The sequence below is a fragment of the Engystomops pustulosus genome, chromosome 4 (genome assembly GCF_040894005.1).
Source record: "Engystomops pustulosus chromosome 4, aEngPut4.maternal, whole genome shotgun sequence".
NCBI lineage: Eukaryota > Metazoa > Chordata > Amphibia > Anura > Leptodactylidae > Engystomops > Engystomops pustulosus.
This window is the reverse complement of record NC_092414.1, coordinates 217,174,764-217,195,187: the sequence shown is the minus strand read 5'-3', so window position 1 is coordinate 217,195,187 and position 20,424 is coordinate 217,174,764. Positions and strand designations below refer to the sequence as shown.

The 20,424-nt window shown below is 43.1% G+C and overlaps 1 long non-coding RNA gene across 4 annotated transcripts in view; it reads right to left on the bottom strand.

The window, feature by feature from the left end:
- Positions 1-18,369, bottom strand: part of LOC140125795 (uncharacterized) — a 35,614-nt gene extending 17,245 nt beyond the window's left edge. The window contains exons 1-5 of one of the 4 annotated variants that reach the window (XR_011854734.1): positions 18,208-18,369; positions 17,335-17,443; positions 17,158-17,261; positions 16,930-17,067; positions 16,596-16,815 (exon numbers count right to left, since the gene is read on the bottom strand). This is a non-coding gene — a long non-coding RNA (uncharacterized lncRNA). Of the gene's footprint in view, positions 1-14,636; positions 16,816-16,929; positions 17,068-17,157; positions 17,262-17,334; positions 17,458-18,207 lie in introns of those variants that run through there. The other 3 variants (XR_011854735.1, XR_011854733.1, XR_011854736.1) reach the window with 3 other exon arrangements.
- Between the last annotated feature and the right edge of the window lie 2,055 nt (positions 18,370-20,424).

The window sequence follows — 20,424 nt, the reverse complement described above, 5'->3', positions numbered from 1 at the left end:
AATTCCAATATATTAATAATCCCACCCCAAGGATGCCCGTCATGTACCACATTCCAAAAATACATAAGTCACAGACAGCACCCCCAGGTAGACCGAACATATCAGGGGGTAGGCTGCCTGACTTCAAACTTCTCAGAATACATTGATCATATATTACAGCCCCATGTACAGGCACTACCAGCCTAATTAAGGGATACCAAACATATTTTACCAACATTGGGGGATATTAATGGGAGCCACACTGTATTATGGGTAGTCTAGACGTTACATCTTTATATACGGTGATTGAACACAAAGGATGGAATGTGCTGGAATACTTTTTGAAAAAAAAAAAAAAATTAAATCAGGTTCCCTGTTCGAAAAACAAACTAAATTTATAAAATCGATTGCATAGTAATTATTCTAAAACATCATTATTGTAAATATGCAGAAGCCTCTTACCTGCAGACATGAGGGATCAGATTCGCACCGAGCTATGCCAATTCATATGTTGGGGGGTTGGGAAGATACCCATATCTACCCTACAGGCAAGCTCGCTGCGGTCCTCTGGCGTCAGTTCATTGACGACATCGTCTTCATTTGGTCGGGAGGCGAAGAATCCCTATTAGCACTTTTTGAAAGCATCGTTTTTGCTTATAAATTTTTTGGAATTTCCACCTACTTCAAGCCAAACGTCGCTTCACATTTTAGATCTAACTATATACATACATGCTATATTATATATGTGTAAGCCCAAGTAATTAAAACTAGAACATTTAACAAGCCAACAGTTTTATTTAAAAAATCAAGTAGCCACCTCCCCACGTGGCTCCATGCGATTCCCGAGAGTCAGCTCCAGCGCAGGAATTGTACAGATGTTACGGTTTATGAAAAAGCAGCAAGTGCGCTACAGCAGGAATTTATAGATAAAGGGTTTACCGATGCCCCATTGATACACACTAAGAAAGCTGTAGCCTATGCACACATCCCAATTGTTGAAAAGCAACATAATAACGGATAAAGATAAGGAAAAATTGTTAGACGTTCCCGTTATCACGCAAAATATACACAGGACCATGGGATTTTTAAACAAATTATACATTGACACTGGAAAATTCTTTCACAAGATAAAGTAATAGGAGAACTTTTACCAAAAAGACCTAAATTTATAAAAAAAAAAAAAAAAAAAAAAAAGTTGAAACCTTTGGACTGACTCTTTGTATGGACAAATACAAAATTAAGAGCCATATCGATTGTCGTAGTAAGGGGGTTATATATTGTATCACATGTCCCTGCAACAAGTTATACATCGAACGTACGAAAAGAATGCTAAAAGATCCCATGAGGGAACATAGAAGAAGTATTATAACACAATTTGGAGGCCATCCCCTCTCGAAACATTACAAGGCACATCACCAGGGAAAATTTCAGGGTTCAGAATTTTTTTTTTTTGGTATAGAAAAAGTTTATCGCGATTGGAGGGGAGGGGATTATATCGCTCATATGTCAAAAATTGAAAGTAAATGGATTTTTGCTCTTAGCCCCCATGGGACTTAAATGGATTGATTGGATTGAAGACAATCTACAAACCAGAGGTACTGCAATGGGCACGACCTTCACCCCAAGCTTTGCAGGAAATTCCGTAATTGAGGAACAGGCCCCTCCCAAACTCTATCCAGTGAGTATTTTTTGCAAAATATTTTAGAGTTAAATTAATCTTGTGCCACAATATTTATCACACTAATAATTTATAATACAATTTACTGTGAAGTCAGAGGTTGGGCTATAGGCATCCAATTTACACCTCTTATGCACATAGAGACTAAACTTGATCTAAAAAATTTTTCCAGAGTGCGGACTCCATAAATATATAAAGAAATTCAAAGTGATCCAAGAGAATCCTTCCGCATATAATTCAGGATGCACTACACTCCCGGGAGCAAAAGTTTTACCCCCAAACGCCTACGACTGCGTATCCACATACCCTCCACTGAGCTAAACCACCTATAATATGGAACAAGAGCAAACGGTTTTCCTAAATTATTGACCTATCCTTCTCAATGAACCTCCCCCCCCCCCCACCTAAAACCTTCCACCCAACCATGAAAGAAGCCTACAAACACAGATCAAGCAGATAAAAAGTTCACACTCCGTGACCAGTAAAAGCTAAAGCGCATTGACCTTATATCCACAAACTTTACAAAAATGTTTATTTGTGTCCAGTCACCGCCTGAGGAGCTGTAGGGTGCGAGGATCACAGTTAATCCATATACGAATTAAGTTTGCGGCTGAGGATCATTCTAACAGAAAGGCGTTTGTGCCAAACAGTCCAGACTACACAGATGCCTCCACTGCACCGGCTGTCCGTCACCTCCAATATTCAAATCAGGTACACGCCCCTCATCCACAAAGCTCTGAACACTGCTGCACCTACCTACCTCATCTCAGTCCATCACCTGGAAATTTTCCATTATTCTCATCAATTCAAACCTCCCACTCACATCTCCAAGACTTCTCCTGAGCTGCAACAATTCTCTAGAGTGCCCAACCCTGTACCATCAGACTAATACAACTACCAACGTTTTACCCATCTCTTCAGAAGGGCCCATGCCCCAACAGCATGTAACGCCAACTATTCTCAACTTCCCCACACCCTTCCCCAGTGTACTCTAAGTAATCCCTCACCACTTGATACCAATACAGTATAAAAAAAATAAAATAAAACCACAACTGAGGATTCTGTAGATAGATGTGGTGACTGGGTCTCCACAGACACCCAAAGACGGCCCATACGCTAGGCTGAATCTTCACCAGACGACTAGTCTTACATTACTCTGACCACCACCTATTCTACCATTCTGGTTTCAACCATTCCAGCAGCCAATTCAACCCGAAAGGAATCTCAACCATCTGGACATCCACAACCCAACTCACTGCCTTTCAAAAAGGTTTTGTTTATTTTACCAAAAAAGAGGATTTCCCAGAATCCTCCAAGTGAAGAATGAATGGCTACAAAAGTCTCCACACGCCTATAAAGTGGCCTTAATTGGCAAAAGCTCCATAAACTGAACTCTTACCTCCTGACCCTAGTCAATGGCCTCGCACTCAGCCAAACCAGATCCCTACACTGTACTGAGGAGACCCAACCAGGTCCAAGCAGCAGCGTCTACAGATGGAAATCCTTCTGGAAAAGATCCACTGGCTTGGCTTAATCATGTCATTCGGCTTTTTGTATGTCAAGCGTATTAAGGAGGCTGCCTTTGCTAAAAGACATTTGCCAAGAGTTCTGTAAACTGCTCTAAATGCGGATGGCCTGTGTATAATGCAGGATGCGCCAAATTCGTTAAACATGTTGCACGTGTGGTGTGACAATTGTGTATAAAATGTGCAAATAGGAGCAATGTGCACAGCTGGTAACCATCAAGGGGCAGACTATGGAGCAGCAGCCTGACCTGCCCTCTACATCACCAGATGCTCCCAGTACCGAATTTCATGGAATTTCTCTAGTAGCAATTTCCCCAGGAGTGCGGATATCCCATGATGTGGGTTCCGTCAGCCGATCAATGCCCCTAACCTTCTGCGGGTCTGTCCCCTGCTCGTGGGGATCCGGATACTGGGGGTAAGATTTGTAGATACGTCTCCAATACCAATGGTTGCTTTCATTTTCCATAAACTGTGGCTATTACATGTTTAATATTTATAAGTTTGCAAGTCTAGATGACTAAAATGTCCTTTATTGTATTAGTGATTCAATAGACACCATTATATTAAAAAAAAAAAAAATAAAATATATAAAAAAATTCCCCTTTGCCTACACCATTGACTTGGCCCAATTTCCAGGTGGCTGTCATCTACTGATCCCACCTGGCTCTGCCAACTCTTATAGACCACTAACTTCTCACTTCTAACCTCTCCATCACCAGAGAGGGGGGGGGGGGGCTACTTAGACATGCATAAACATATAGCTTTCCACCAACTCTAAACTCACTTCCTTTGGCCTCTCATAATGGTCCTCCACAGACACCAACAAAGATGACCCATGTGCTGGGCATAATCTTCACCAGACTGTGCCCTAACCAACTAGTCTAACATTACTCTGACCTCCCATTCTACCATTCTAGTTCCAACCACTCCTGCAGTCCCCAAGCCAATTCAACCATCTGGACATATAGACTCTCCGTCTTTCAAGGTAGCAAAAAGGCTTCAAGACTCTGTACCCTTACAGGCCGGCCTTAATTGGAAAAATCTCCTTAAACAGAACTCTTACCTCCTGACCCCAGTCAATGGCCTTGCACTCAACCAAACCAGATCCCTACACTGTACTGAAGAGACACAACCGGGTCAAAAACAGTGCCATCTATAGTGTCTGGAAGAGAATCTCGTTTGGCCTTTTCATTAAACTTCTTGTAAGTATTGCTTTGTATTAAGGGGGCCGCCTTTCAAGGTGGCAAATAGACATTGTTTTCGTTTCCCCATCCCGGGAAAGATTTCCATATTTCTCTACAGTTGAGGAGGAAAACTGCTGCCACCCCCCAGAGCACCTCTGCTACCTCAGCCCTGGACACTAGAGCCTCCTTCACCCTCTCTGCAAGTAGGAGCCAGAAACCCTCACCATATGAGGGAAAGATCTAGAGGCTCCGTATGCCATCATATGAAATCCTCCAAGGAAGACCTTACACAAGCAGGCGCCGTTACCTATAATCGGCACTCTCCTCAGCGTTCTAGAGATATACGTGAAGTCATCCTTTTCTTTGCCGACGCCAGCCCCCAGACATTCCTCCACCATCCCCAAATCAGGTCAGGAGACCAGGGTCACAGAATCAAGAGCCCCATCACAAAACCCAAAGATGTTGCTAGTGTCCTACTCAAAATAGCTACACCGAACCACCCCCTCTAAAACCAAGCAAAAGATGACCATCAATAAGCTACATTGAATAAAGTTGGGCACCATTATTCAGTTTCTTTATTTGCCCCCTCTCCAAGTTGGTCAGCCCCGAAGAGTGAAATGGCAGCTTGCTCCTGCCCCTCCCAAAGCCCTAAAGAATACAACTCTTAGAACAAAGTGCATTACAAATGTTTATAGCTCGTCAGGATTTGTATCCTGCTCACATGGCAATCTAGAAGACTCTAGGATTGGGTTATAATGTGCAGTCACCCAACCACATTTGGCCATGGCTTTATATGGAACAGAATGAACGTAGAGGTCAGATTCAGACGTCCGTGTGCTCGACTGGGACAACTGAGGGAAAATGAGCAACTTTAAAGACTGCGAGCAATTGACAATATGGAAGAAGTCTAGGGTAGCTGGTTCAACAAGAGTTTTAGAAGCAGGAAGGGGCTGGTTCTTTAAAAATGGGGTCCATTTTTATTGTTGGCTACCGGTGGTTTGCAGCTATGGCCAACGCTGTGCCTAGAAGCTCAAGAGGCTTTATACCGGGGGATGGCAGCAGTTATGGGAGACGGGAATGGCTTTTACTTTATTCAGGCTGTTTCTCCTTGACATAAATCCACCAATAAAGATTGAAGAACTGGAAATGAATGTTTGATGTGAAATATGATAGAGGGGGGCGTTAGAGACGTGACTGGACAAGGATGAATAGAACATCCCACTCATTTTATGATTGTAAGTAAAATTACATTTGCTACGACTCACAACCTGCTGAGAGAAGTCTACAAGGTCATCGGAAACCACAACAGTTCATCTTTCTAGAAAAAAAAAAAAAATTCATGGAGGAGCATAAGAGGATACCCTCCCGACTCAAGCAAAATAGGAACTTTAATCTCTGCCACCCCTAGCTCCATAATTGACTGGGGAAGGGGCTTAAGGCATTGGAAAGTCTTTAGGAGGAATCTCAAAGAACTGGTGAGGGGCTCTTCACCAACCTCAAGCCAAAGGACATTGTAATCTCCCACTGGCGAAGTTTAATCCATTGACTTGTCTGTTGCTAGACCAGAGGAGATCTATTGATCAACCCAAGGTCAGGGAATGGCAGACGGCTTTTGAAAACATGTAACTAAACCCATCAAAATGGTCATCAAACCATCAGACGGAGGTGGTAGTACAATCCTGGACAGCATAAACTTATGGGCAAGACTTGTAAGAGTCAAATATTAAGATCATTAAATTACATTAGCATAGGGCGAGGCTATATGATCACATGTATATGATATTCTGTTATTCTTAATGTATTCATGTGGGATAAACAAATATAAATACATGATAGTATAATGTTATTGTATCAGTAGTAGAATGTAGGTTTATGTATAATATATAGATAGGCTTTATATTGGGAATCATAGACATAATGAATGAGAGTTGGTATCTTCCATTGTACATAAAGGCAGATGGTAATTGTTCTGTTGCCTTTGGTAAAAATGTAAATTCCTTTATTATACTGAACTATTGTCATTTATCTTGGTTGTTATGGTTCATTATGGTCTCAGAGTTCCCATGGAGTACTGGTATCTGCTAGACGAGTCAAACGTTATAGCACATCTATAGGTGAATAGTTATGTATACACAAGTTAAATTACACCAAGTTTACATATTTATGAACTAGAATGAGATCATCTATGGTCCTGAGATGGTATACGGACTAACATTGACCAATAGGAGATTGGGAATATTCACTTAGGAAATGTTAGTTACCGTACTAGTGACCAGGGGGGAGACATCATTGGACACCACCACCAGTCTTGTCTCCACACAACAACAAAGACACTTCACTTTCAAGCTTTGCTCCACACCAGGTTTTAAGAATGTTACTTTAAAAATAGTTACAAAAAGTTAAAATTAGAATTGTATGTTTACGGCATTTGTAGAGGGCTGTTAAATTTTTTTTTTTTTTTTTTAGCTTTTCATCTGCAACGAAGGATCGCTTTGATTTTTTTTAACATTGCTCATCATCATCGTGGTCCTTAATAGTCAAATTAAGAACTGCCAGAAATATCTATTTATATTGATATTTAACATAAAATAAACTTGTGGAGAAATCCTTCAAGTGTGAACTACAAGTCATTTTTAGCTGCACTGGAGAATAAACTTGAGAGAAACCTAAACATCAAGAATGCTAATTAATTTTGGTCCAGGACACCATTTAGGGAGGGACTCAAAATGCACAAGGGGCAAAGATTAGTTGAAAATTCGGTTCATCGTCTAGGGTGTCAATAACCTCACAGAGAGGCCGTCACCATTCATTTATCCCAAGAGTCTCCTCCACCAGTAACTGGATACAGCCAAACAGACCAGGGGTCCGAGAAATCCTGCTTTTTGTGCACCAAAATGTTCAAGTTTCCAACACCCAAGGCAAATGGTCATCAGTAGTGAGTAGTAGGGAGACTGGTAGCACAGGTAGGCCAAGGCATTCAGTGGATTCTGTACAATCAGGCAATAGTAACAAGGTATGACATGGGCCTGGTGTACAAGTTACTGAGATCGTAGCTGGAAGCTCTCGAAAAGGGGGATATTTTCTAGGAGAACATTGCTCCTAACTAGACACACTGCTCCACGATCACACAGTATATAGTGTAATGATTATAGTATATACTGATAGCGCCCCATGAGACTCCTCCAGCGAGATGTTATCAAGTCATTCCAAAAGGTCTCCAGCCCAGGAAGAAGCCTCCATATAGCAATGGTTGGTCTTCCAGAGAACAAAGCCAGAAAACTTCCTCCTAAACCACCTCCCTGGATGAGGACTTGTGTGTTTTATGTGTATGTATATAACCATAGAGATAATACAGAGTACTTATACACGTACAGATATTCCAGGTGTCCGGTTTTACTAGATTTTATATAATTACTTGTGTTCTATATAAAGTAACTTCATTTACTACCTGTAGTCATGTCCCAGTCACGTGGATCAGTGTCCTGAAGGTGTAAAGGACGTGTAGATATATCAGTATTGTACAGTTTCTATATACTGGCAGGTAGTGGATGTTACTCCCATCAGTATATACCCAGGGGCAGGTGTAGTGTAGGTATATATAGTATATACACATTACTGCAGGGTCCAGGAGGCCGTGGTGGCTGCACGTGTTCTCCATGTTGTATATTACTCTGTCGCATGTAGGTGAAGTCTTTTTAAACACAAGTACCTACCATTGTAGTAGGTTACCCTGTATGTAGACTGTAGTGGGGGCTTATGGGAAACTGAACAGAATAAGCAGCTGAATAGAAACCAAGGAAAATACTATAATTAGCAAAAGGAAGACTAGAGAACCCAAAACCAACCCCTTTATTGGGGCAGATCCTGAATATAAAGTGCCAGGCAAAAACAACAGCCAGTGCTCAGGGAGTGCGAGGCTCAGATCTTGGGGTAGAAAAGGAAGGATTTGGTTTGTTCGAGCTCTGGGATGACTTATCTTGGAGATACTAGACACGCGCTACTGACCCTTCTATTACAGGGCAAGTTGTGTTTGGGAATCGGTGAAGTTTGGAGGAGCAGAGGACAAGGTAGGTGATAATATTACACCAGTTCCAAGTTTTTCTCTAAGTTACTGTCTAAAGTACATTCCAGTTATGAGACTCCTTTTGTTTACAACCGGCCAGGAAGGTAGGTGTTCATTGACGCCCGACTACCTCAGGAGGTCTTTCTGACCCAAGATTGGGAGGGACGCACCCAGTGTACACCAAGTGGGAGGATTCACACCTCTGCCGGCTCATCTGTGGGAAGAAATTATAAAAATCCATAATTATGAGTCTCGGTCACAGGGGGAGAGCTATAGGATCTAGATACTCTCATGGCCCAGGTATCACAAGCCTAGCTGCAGGGGAACCCAGTCCAATCGCAGAACACCCCTAAGGTTACCACTTTGAGGGGAAAGATACAACAACCACAACACTACCCGACAGAGACCACTACCCCAGGACCATTTGACCTCAAAAAACTAGGTCTGCGTAACAAGAGCTCATACCTACCCCAAGGACTCCCATACAGTGGAATCATTTATTGCATTGATCTACAGAGATGTCAAACAATTTCACCATGACATACACATGGGTGACTTACACACAGGACAACCTCAGCAACACGGGGAGACCAGCCTTAAACTCACCCCTCAACCAAAGGAACATTATACTAAAGCGAGCACACAAAGGCAGGGCGATTGTGATACAGGACAAATATATTGCCGAAATCAAAACACAATTAGAGGATAACACTGTACCACCCGGTAGACCGGGATCCCACAATATCAATTCCCAACACCATTCGAGATACCAGAGAGAAACACACCAGACTTGGAACCATTTCAATAAAACTGAGGAAATTTTTGACCAAACAAGACCCCATTATCCCAGTACTCTACACACTCCCTAAAATTCACAAAAGTTTGACCGCCCCCCCCCCCCCCCCTGGACATCCCATAGTCTCATCTACCGAGTCAGTATTGTCACCTTTATCCATCTTTCTAGGGAAAAAAAAAAAAAAAAAAAAAAAAAACACACCTCATGCCATTAATTCGTAACACCAAATCATTCTTACTGGACACTAGCACTTTTATGGACCTCATTTACAAACCCCCACCACTATTCTAGTGACATTTGATGTGAACAGTTTATATCCTTCAATAGAACACCAGAAAGGGCTAGAAGCCTCCCAGACTACTCCATAACACCACATATACAGAACAGATCCGTCTGCTCATGGAATTATATCCCATTCCAGGACACCTACATACAACGCTGTGGTACGGCCATGGGCTCAAAATGTGGCCCCCCCATATGCAAACACCTGTATGGCAGATTTTGAGGAACGGATGATTCATCCCAACCAACTGTTCTTAAACCATTGTACAGTATGGAAAAGATATATAGACGATATATTTTGCAGATGGGAGGGGTCCAGACTCATGAATTTTTCTCCTTTCTTGACTCCATCTGGACTGAACTACAGTTCACAAGGCACCACAGCACTGATTGAGTCAGCTTATGGTCAAAAAAAGATTCTACTGGACAGATCTATATACAAAAAACAACCTTTTACACTACACAACCTGCCACCCTTCATCTACAAGAAAAAAATAAAAATCTTCCCATTTCACAACTCCAACGAGTCAAACGCATTGTAAGCAGGACAGACCATCTCACACCACATTTGGACAACATGCAAAGGATATTCAGAGACAGAGGCTACCCAAACACCAATTCTCAACAAAAGTAGAGCCCATTCCTCTAGACCCAGGAACACCGAACCAAAACCACCTCGGATACCATTCGTACATCCATTTCATCAGTTCATGCACAGACTACACAGATCGATCAGGAAACATTGGAAAAGAGACAACCTGGTGTTGAGGAATTTAAAAATCAGTTTTTGCCAAGTTTCAAAAGACCCCCTAACCTTAAAGACAGACTGGTTAGGGTGGACGTGGGGTCTGACACTAGGATCCCCAGACAAGCTTTCCTAGACACAACCAAACAGGGCACTTCTCCATGCCTACAGTGTGCCCAATGCACAAATGTACAAAAAGGCGATTCCTTAACACACCCACATACTGCCAAATGATACCAGATCAAGGGATACCACACATGTGATTCCTCCTATGCTATTTACCTTATGAAATGCCCGTCCGGCCTTGCCTATGTTGCGGAAACCACCCAACATGGTGACCGCATCTCCAAACATAAATCCACCATATGAAAACATCAACCCTCCTGGCCATTTCGCCAAAGCCGGTCAATCTACTGAAATTCCAGGTGATTGACAGATTGGACATTCCAAGACGTGGGGGTGACCGCGTCACCCTACTCAAAAGAATCTTTTTGGATTCGCACCCTACAGACCCCGGCTCCAGATGGATTAAATAGAGACTACAATACGCAGAGTTTCACATGAACTATACCACCTCGATGTGATGTATATAGAACTTTATCTCTACTTGACATATATACAATATATACAGAGCGAAGCACATTTTGTTGCTTTCGGTTCTTGTTTTGTTCTCAATTTTCTGTATCATATCCAACTCATCACCCGTTTTCTTTACAGAAATTATAACCAGAACCTATGGGTGGGCCATAGATTATATATATATATCTATCCATATTATACACACAGACTTTTTTGCCAGTTGCCAAGATACCATTGACATGGAATTACTCATGTTTCCATCTCAATATATGTAGACCCCATCATTAAGCCCCCCATTACTACCAGTAATGATACCCATGACCATTATATCCTCCTAGACCAGCCTTGTCCGTTCAGCACTATCCTGGCGACTATCCAGGAAGTTAGGTACGAGCGATGCGTTTCGCACCCGACTTCCAGTCATGTGACCGGACTGAAACTGATATAGCCCGGCAGCCATTACTGGTTCCCTCAGAGACCAGAACACAGCCTAGGTCCCGAGCGGCGGATACCGCTCCTTCACCGGCGTATTAACTCTTTATATCACAATCCGGCGAGTTCCTACATTGCCCCTAATAAAGATTGTATAAACAGCCTTCATGCGATTACAATGGACTGTGCTATTACACCTGGAGGCTGGGGCTATCCTGACCACACTGAGGACAGCTGCATGTCATCGCCCCCTGGGGATTCTCCCAGATCTTGTGGGAAACAGAGACTCAAGTTACTTGTCCTGCAAGGTTGTGTGATAAGAATATATTGACTCTACATCCTCATTGGATTGGCCAAGACAGTGGTGGAGGTGGGATGATGGGCAATGTGTGTATTGTACCCTTAATAAATCCCCTATAAAGATCCATTGAATATTGTTAATTTAACATTAACTGGCACCCCAAAACCAAGCAGATTTTACATTTGGCACCCCAGATGGGACCTGTAATTAAAATTCTACAGAGAATCCACGGCAACATATCTGCGCTATTTCAATCTATGAACGGAATTTGGATCTTTGGTACAAAGAAAATCCTGGTAAGTAACAAGTTTTATATTACATTACTATCTTTGATAAGCCAGGTTGTTTTATGTGATTGTATAGGAAGTCGCTTGTTGAGATTGTAGGGTAACGTTAAGTGTGAGCGGTTGTGTTTTAGTGTACAGAGGTAAAGTTGTAGGAAAAAGTTTGTTCCTGCATATAGCTGTACATTTTCCTAGATGGCATGAATATAAAGGTGTAAGCAGTGTGTAATGTAACCTTCCGGAAAGTTAGTGTAGTTTATTACACAAATTATGTTTGCTTAGTTTGTCGGTGTGTTTTGTGGTAACAGATAAAACTTGTTCAAAAGTTTGTGAAAAAGTATTCCTCTGCTCGCTACCAGTCATGTGCAGATGGTTCACTGGAGGAGCAATATAAGGAGCTGATGATGCAGTGTAAGGCCCATAATGAGAAGTTACATAGGAAAGTGCTCAGTAAGAGAGGGAAGAAAGAAAGGTTGGGCAATGAAATTATGATGTTAATTAAGATGAAAGAATTGGCTGAGGTAAAGGAAGTAAATTGGTCCATACAAAGGCTCCAATGTAAGGAAAGTATAGACAGAATCAGTGACTCTGTGATTGCAATGTCTGCAAAAACAACTAGTGAGATGGATAATCTACAAACAAAGGTGGATGAGTTCTGTATCTACTGAAACTCATATACATTCCTTAATCTACACTCATCAAGTTGTTTATCCAACTCTTCATTTCTTAGAGAGGGAGATCCATCAGAGGGACATGATAATTACATCACTAAAGGGTCAATTGTCTGAAACAATGGCCCAACTGTGTAAACAAGAAGAGCAGATCCGGTCCCTCCAAGTACAGAACCAGACGTGCCATAAAGCAGCAGATGTCTGCATTGTCACACCGGGGGGTTGGAGTGATGAACAGAGGCTAATACCTGCAGATAAGTCGCCAACACTCACCATCCAGGATAGACTACATCTGTGTCAGGTCATTGGAGAATGGGATACAAATGAATCACCAATAATTGTATCCAATAAATTTGAAGATGTGGTGAAGCAATACAACTTGTCTAATAAGGATGCCTGGTCTCTGCTCCAAGCACAATTGTCATCTACACACATGGGAGATGATGATAGTGGTGCAGACTTAAGAAGGAAGGAACTGCAGCGTATCATGGGAGGGAGAGATGTAAGGGGTGAGAATACCCTGAGAAGATATAGGTTCAGGACAGGTGATGACCCCCTTATCTTCTGTAACAAGTACCTGACCTTATTTAGGAGTGTTTACAACTGCCCCGATATGTCTCAGGATGACTCCGATTTCCTCTATTCAATGGCAAATCAGTGTAATGTGAATTACACCACAAAGGTTGCCCTGAGGAACGCCACATCCCTAGAGAACTTTATTAATATACTCAGGGACTGGTGTGAGGAGTCTAACAATAGGGATGAACCATCAGGATATCTGTCTACAGAGTACAGAGCTAGGAGGACGAGACATGTCAGGTATTGCTATGGATGTGGGAGGCCTGGACATATTAAACGTTACTGTAATGTAAATAATGCAAACCATGGGACACATAATTCATTGCATACAGAAATTGATGCCATTGAGACTGAGACCAACCAGAACACAGTGATCACAGAGACATGTGAGGAGGCCATAACTGCAGGGTACCCCCGACTGACTATGGAGGGTGCCCTCTGACTGGGGGTGTCCAGGATTTGCACTTAAGTGTTATTGTGGCGTTTGCACTTTAAGGGGCGTAGTGCTGTTGTTGGTTCTCCTCCCCCTTCATGTTGTTCTCCCCTCCCCTTGTGTTTATAAGCTGGGCGCCTGGGCGTGCTGCTTCCTCTTGCCCGCGCCCCCGGTGAAGCTGTCCCTCCCTCCCTCCGGTTATTTGTTTTGTGTTTTTTGATATCTCTCTTTTGTATTCCATACTGCGAAGTCACAGCTGGCGGTAAAAAGGAAGAGATTGGTGGAGATATAGAACGAGATTTGCCCGGAAGACGCAGTGTTGGCCGGGAGTCCGGCCGAGCAAACCGCTTCGGGCAGCTGCGGTTTGGCACCAGGAATGAACATCATAACATTGCCGATTAAGTTTTGGAGTTTTACGAGTATTACGAAGTTAAAAGCAAACTCAGGTCAAATCTTCAAAGGGCGACCCCAACGTCTGCAAGAAATTTGAGAATATTCTAAATAAAACCTCATTCAACCCCATGCTCACGACCAAAAAAAAAAAAATCATATGGACGTTAGTGAAAGCAGCGGTATGCAAATTGTATACAAGGACCTTCAATTCAAACAAATTGTACCATCACTATGGGGTCCAACATGGTTGCCCAGTACATTTATAGCTACCATGTAATGGAAGTTGTGTTCAATGTTTCCAATCACACGGAGCACAACACCTAGGTCCAGCTCTGATCCTCCACCCATCTCGTTATGAATGTGGAGTCTTGTCTCCAATTCAGAGACCTATAGAACCAGAATCCAAGAGGTTTTTAACTAGAGGTCATCATACAGACAGACTTCAAGCTATTAGCAAATCCCAGAAGAGACTTTAGATTGTATCGAGAACATGCAATGTCAATTTCTTAGGAACCTCTAGATGTTTTCTAGGATTTTCAGACCTGTACATCTGCAAAAAAAAATAAAAAATTGAGGCGCTTACAAGAATCTTTAGAGAAATCAAAGTCATAGCCAACACGGCTTTTCTAGGATGAGAAGTTTTTGTAGCAACCTAAAAGTGAGTAGATGCAGGACACCTGGACAGAGGACCTCTTCCATTTCTATGTTTAATGGGACAACTAAGGGCACGGTTTAGGAAAGTGAAATTTAATTAGATGGAGGATTAGTAGCCCGGTCCATTGTGCAGATGACACCAAGCTGAGAGGTGTAATAGTCTGTAAAGGGTGACTTGGACACACCAAGTATTAGTAGATACAGTCCAACCAAGTCTGGGAGTGTCCCTTGTGGAGAAGGTCCTGAGTGGTCTACTACATCAAAGATTAATTCAGTTGGCTGCCATCAAAACCTTGTCATGTATCAAGAGGCAAGGACTGGATCGGGATGTAATATTAATGTGGCCGCTGCTGGAATACACAATACAATGTATAAGGAGAGAATGAGCGGACGGTAGGGGATGGGTGGAGAAGCCCTTCATACTGAAGCCTCTAATAGACATGATATTTCTGTAAGACCAGGTGACCGTGTAAAGTAAAACCTTGTTTGCCCTCATTCTCCGACCTTTAGTCATTTGCCCTCCCATTACAAAAGCCGTGGCAGATGACCGTTCAGTTGCCGATACCTTCCTCTGATAAGATACAAGGTTTCTCGTATTGCACTCCTATTGGTTGAAGCCTCTTTAGCTCTCAACTTTCCTTATTCCGAATCAACTTATCTGCGATTTCTTCAAAATGTCAACCGAGGAGCCATCCTGGAGTATCTCACTGTCCATGACCTTATACCCCAGCATCAGGTTTATGAGGGCCAGTCCCATCACACTAAACTGACCTGCTCTACGAGGAGAGAAGTTCTAGACTGGACCTGGAGGAGGTTGTGGATGAGATGAAGTGGAGCTTTGTTGTATTACCACACACTACCCATGGGCAGATGAGGAAGGGTTAATGGAAACCACCACGACTTTAACCTCTGGACAACCCCTTTAAGCTACGGCATCAGAAAGTTACTCTACAGTATTGAGGAAGACGCCACGAACAACTAGACTTCCAAGAACAACAAACAGTAACCCAAACGATAAAGAGTAAAACAAGTGTTACCAACCCTCTAAGCCGGATCAGTGAAGGACATAGAGGTCATTAAACTCTGTTTTACCGATCGTAATCTTGAGTGGAGGCAACAGTTAATGTTAAAGTTGTAAAGAGTTTCAAGAGGTTTGACAAATTTCAATAATTCTCTTCCATTAAACATGTCTCTGCATCTTTAGGGCTGCAGCCTTTCCCGGTTCTCTCCATGTTGCCCTCTGTATATACACAGTTTCCTCACACACACAGGAAGAGGGGATGGAGCAGGAGGAGTCAGTCCCCTGCTACAAGTCCTCAGATTCATCAGAGCTCTGTCATGTAAACAAAGCAGCATGGAGAGTCTGCACTCAGAATTTAAAGTAGTCGGAAAGCTGAATCATGTGAACATTCAGGGATTATTATGAAGGAAGTAAAGGCTCATGGGCAACCACTTGAAAGAGCATCTACCACCAGGATGAAGAACTGGAAGCAAATGAGCCTGAAGTGATCCAGGCTCCATAGGCATTTGTGCAAATAAGCCTGATGGGCATTAGGCTCCATTCAGTCCTTCTTCCTGGTTGTAGATGTCCTTTAAGTACACAGTTTGGGGCCAAAATACTGCAACTATAAAATGTTGCATGAAGACCAGGTGTCTTGGACTATAGCAGTACAAGAAAGTGATCAGGATTTCAACCAAGAGTAGCAGAACATGTCAGGTATGGATGTAGGGTGGTAGGAACCATACATGAGTCCACATAACATCTAAACAGAATTACACAACTTTTGAAGCCCCTTTGGTCATGAACTAAGTATTTTTCGAGCAGTGATTGAATAACACCTCTGATCTACAGACTCCAAGACGACCAACTACTCAATAATTCGGAGATCTAAAGATGACAAAAACGTCAATGACCGTTCATCTGATTATGAAGACCCTGACATATTCAATAACCAGGGTCAAATGGTCCATCAGACTCAAGTCCAAGACTTCATATATCACTCAAGACCCACCAACCTCCGCATAGACCATGATCCACCACAACTTGTGCACTTCATCATGGTCCAAGCTCTAAAGGCAAGAAGGTCTGCCCAAAATCCAGAGCAACTTTGATGTCTGACTACAGTGTAAGTGTATAGAAGGTCACCAGATCATCCAGGGCCCCATCGTGCTTGGTGAAAGAGGCATCAACTCTCGACTTTGGTAAAAAGTTCATGAAGAGGAGAAGAATTTGAACCTAAAAGCCAAAAAAAAAACAGTTGGTTATTTTTTTTTTTTTAACCAACTTCTAATATCTCCTCCACCCTCTCCCGAATGCGACCCAAACAGCAGGAGGTGAAGGAACACCAACCTTCAAAGAACTTATCAAGATCAGAGGAATCTGGGAGAACATGTATCTGGAGCTTCACATTCAATGAAAACCTCGCAACCTCCGTCCACTGAGAGGTCACGCAGAAGAACTGGAGTTCATGAGGCAGAATATTGTACCCTAAGAAACACATTTGGGGTGGGGGTGGGGGGTCAATAGGATTGAAACTAGACCACAAAAGAGAAGTAAACATACAATGTCCATACATACTTTGGGTTTTATGCACAATGGATATGAATGGAAACCGGCAATTCCAGAAATTAGACCATCTCAGGATCAGAGCGTGGAGAGGCATCACCACCACCTCCAGGAACCTTACAAAAGAGAGGACTTTTAGGTCACAGATGACCACCATGAGCAGTGGACAACCCCTGCCCTGGGACTTACCTCTAATCCAGCATGAAGCTTAATAGAGAGGTGAAGCTTCTGTTGGGGGTAACATCAAGACTTCCTACTGTTCATTCTACAATGGACCAGAGAGAAGCCTCCTTAGATCCTACAAGATGGAAACTGTCAACAGAAGAGGTTGTGGCAGAACGAGGGAAGCTACAATCTGATCCAAGGACAAGAATTCTTGGGTCCACAAAACTAAAAAGGGTTTATGAAAAATCCCATAAGACTCGGCAAAGCGCCAAGTCTGCCAGCACTATGAGGGCGCATTCACACGTTTCGTTACATTACAACAGCTGAGGAGAGGCGATTCTCCTAGTTACATCACCGTTTACATTTCTTTTTTTAAAAAAATGCATTGCGTTAACAAATGTAATCTAAGGTAATTAGACCAATCACCTCGCGGCCATTGTAACGTTACAAAATGCAACGTGTGAACGCCACTGAAGGCATGCTTAGTCTGTTGAACACATGGCATTTAAAAAAAAAAAAAAAAAAAAAAAAAGCCATTTTTTTCTGGTTTTGTCCATTTTTCACCAATTATTATAATTAAGGAAAAACAGACAAAAAACGCATGCTTAAAAACAGCCCAAGAACACCACATGTGCCATAGAGCCCCCTAATGGAAAGCTGATCCCTCAGACTGGGGCAAAGCATCCACAAGCCCCACATGCAGCAACAGAAGCCAAATACAAAGTGACAAAACATCAGCAGCGACACAGCGGAGAACTCCAGGGACATAAAGAAATGGAAATACTAACAAGTCACAAGTCACACCCAAAGCTGCAGCAACTAAAAGTGAAAGTTTCCAAGCAGCTTGTGCTTCCTATAGACAGAGATGTAGAGATACAACCACATCCTCCACCTTACCTGGAGCTGCTGCACCCCAACACTCTAGTCACAGCCAAAGCTGCAAGTACTCCAACAGCACAGGGAGCAGGTGCTGCACCCCAACACTCTAGTCACAGCCAAAGCTGCAAGTAGTCCAACAGCACAGGAAGCAGGTGCTGCACCAGATCCAGACTGACCCCACCCTGACGACAGGTCAGAGGGCAGGACTAGCTCAGGGTCTTATTAACCCCAGGTGGAGCTCAGCTGCTGACAATGAGCCAATCACTGATCCCGGAGGGCACCTTCCGAGGGCGCGTTCCCACGTTGCGTTTTGGTCGTGTTTTCATTGCGTTTGAAACGCATATACAACAGCCGATGAGAGGTGATTTGCCGAATTACATTACTGTTTACCTTTGTAAACGCAATGAAAACGCAGGTCAAAACGCAACGTGTGAACGCGCCCCCAGGTGGAGTTTTTGTCACGTTTTTTAAACGCATTCAAAAAAACGCATCATATTTACATATTGGCTTTTTCAATGGGTTTGGTCGCGGTCACACGTACCGCCAGCGTCCATCATAATGTGACGCTAGCGCACAGGGAGAGGAAAACGCATGCGATTGTTAAGCCGATCGCATGCGATTCTCTGGAAACGCATGTGCGTTCGGGCCGAGGACCTCCCCCTGTGCGCTAGCGTCGCGTTATGAACGGACGCCTAGCGGTACGTGTGACCGCGGCCTTTTGGATAAAGTGTCTTAACTTGGGGTTTTCTCCCCTGCAATTTTTTGTCTGCGTGTTTCACACATTGCGTTTTCATTGCGTTTGAAACACATTACAGCATCTGAGGACGCGTTCACACGTTCCGCTAGCACCGCGTTCATAACGCGACGCTAGCGCACAGGGGGGCGGGGCTCGGGCGGATCGCATATGCGATTCCCAGGAAACGCATGCGATTAATAACCCGATCGCATGCGTTTCTCTGGAAACGCATATGCGATCTCCCCAAACTCCACCCCCTGTGCGCTAGCGTCGCGTTATGAACGCGGCGCTAGCGGAACGTGTGAACGCGTCCTGAGGAGTGGGGATAGGCCTAATTACATTACTGTTTACATTTCCGTTTACAAAACGCATCATAAACGTGTTAACAATGTGTTACCACACATAATCAGTGATGTAATTAGGCAAATCTCCTCTCCTCAGCTGCTGTAATGTGTTTCAAACGCAATGAAAATGTAACCAAAACGCCTGATCGGGCATTTTCGGACGCGGTGATACCTAATGTGTTTATGATTTTTACTGTTTATTTATATTTATATCAGTTCTAGGGAAAGGGGGGTGATTTGAGTTTAACCCCCTGGGGTCGTCTGATTGATCCTACCATATACTTCCATACTATGCATGGGAATTTTCCTCCTTATTCATTTGAATGTGCGAATCGTGGCGTCATCTTTTTGAAGCCACCGGCAAATTTGCTGGTGGTGATGGACAGGTTGAAGGCGCGATCATGTGGTCCGTTTTGGTCGCGTTTTCATGCAGTGTAAATTTGATGTTAACATATGCTTGTGTTTATGTTTTGTTAACACATTGTTAACGAATCTGTTGACATGTTTACACTTTGTTTTGTAAATGCAAATGTTAATAGTAATGTAATCACCTCTCCTCAGCTGTTGTAATGTGTTTCAAAACGCAATGGAAACGCAACGTGTGACCGCGCTCTGTTTTAGTAGTCAGAAATGGTTCTGATTCTGGAGATGTTTCTGAAATGCATAGGAGAGGTCACATGACTTATTAGATACACAGCTCAGCAGAGAGTATCACACAGAATAGGATTAGATACACAGCTCAGCAGAGAGTATCACACAGGATAGGATTAGATACACAGCTCAGCAGAGAGTATCACACAGAATAGGATTAGATACACAGCTCGGCAGGCAGTATCACACAGGATAGGATTAGATACACGGCTCAGCAGACAGTATCACACAGAATAGGATTAGATACACAGCTCGGCAGGCAGTATCACACAGGATAGGATTAGATACACGGCTCAGCAGACAGTATCACACAGAATAGGATTAGATACACAGCTCAGCAGAGAGTATCACACAGAATAGGATTAGATACACAGCTCGGCAGGCAGTATCACACAGGATAGGATTAGATACACGGCTCAGCAGACAGTATCACACAGGATAGGATTAGATACACAGCTCAGCAGACAGTATCACACAGGATAGGATTAGATACACAGCTCAGCA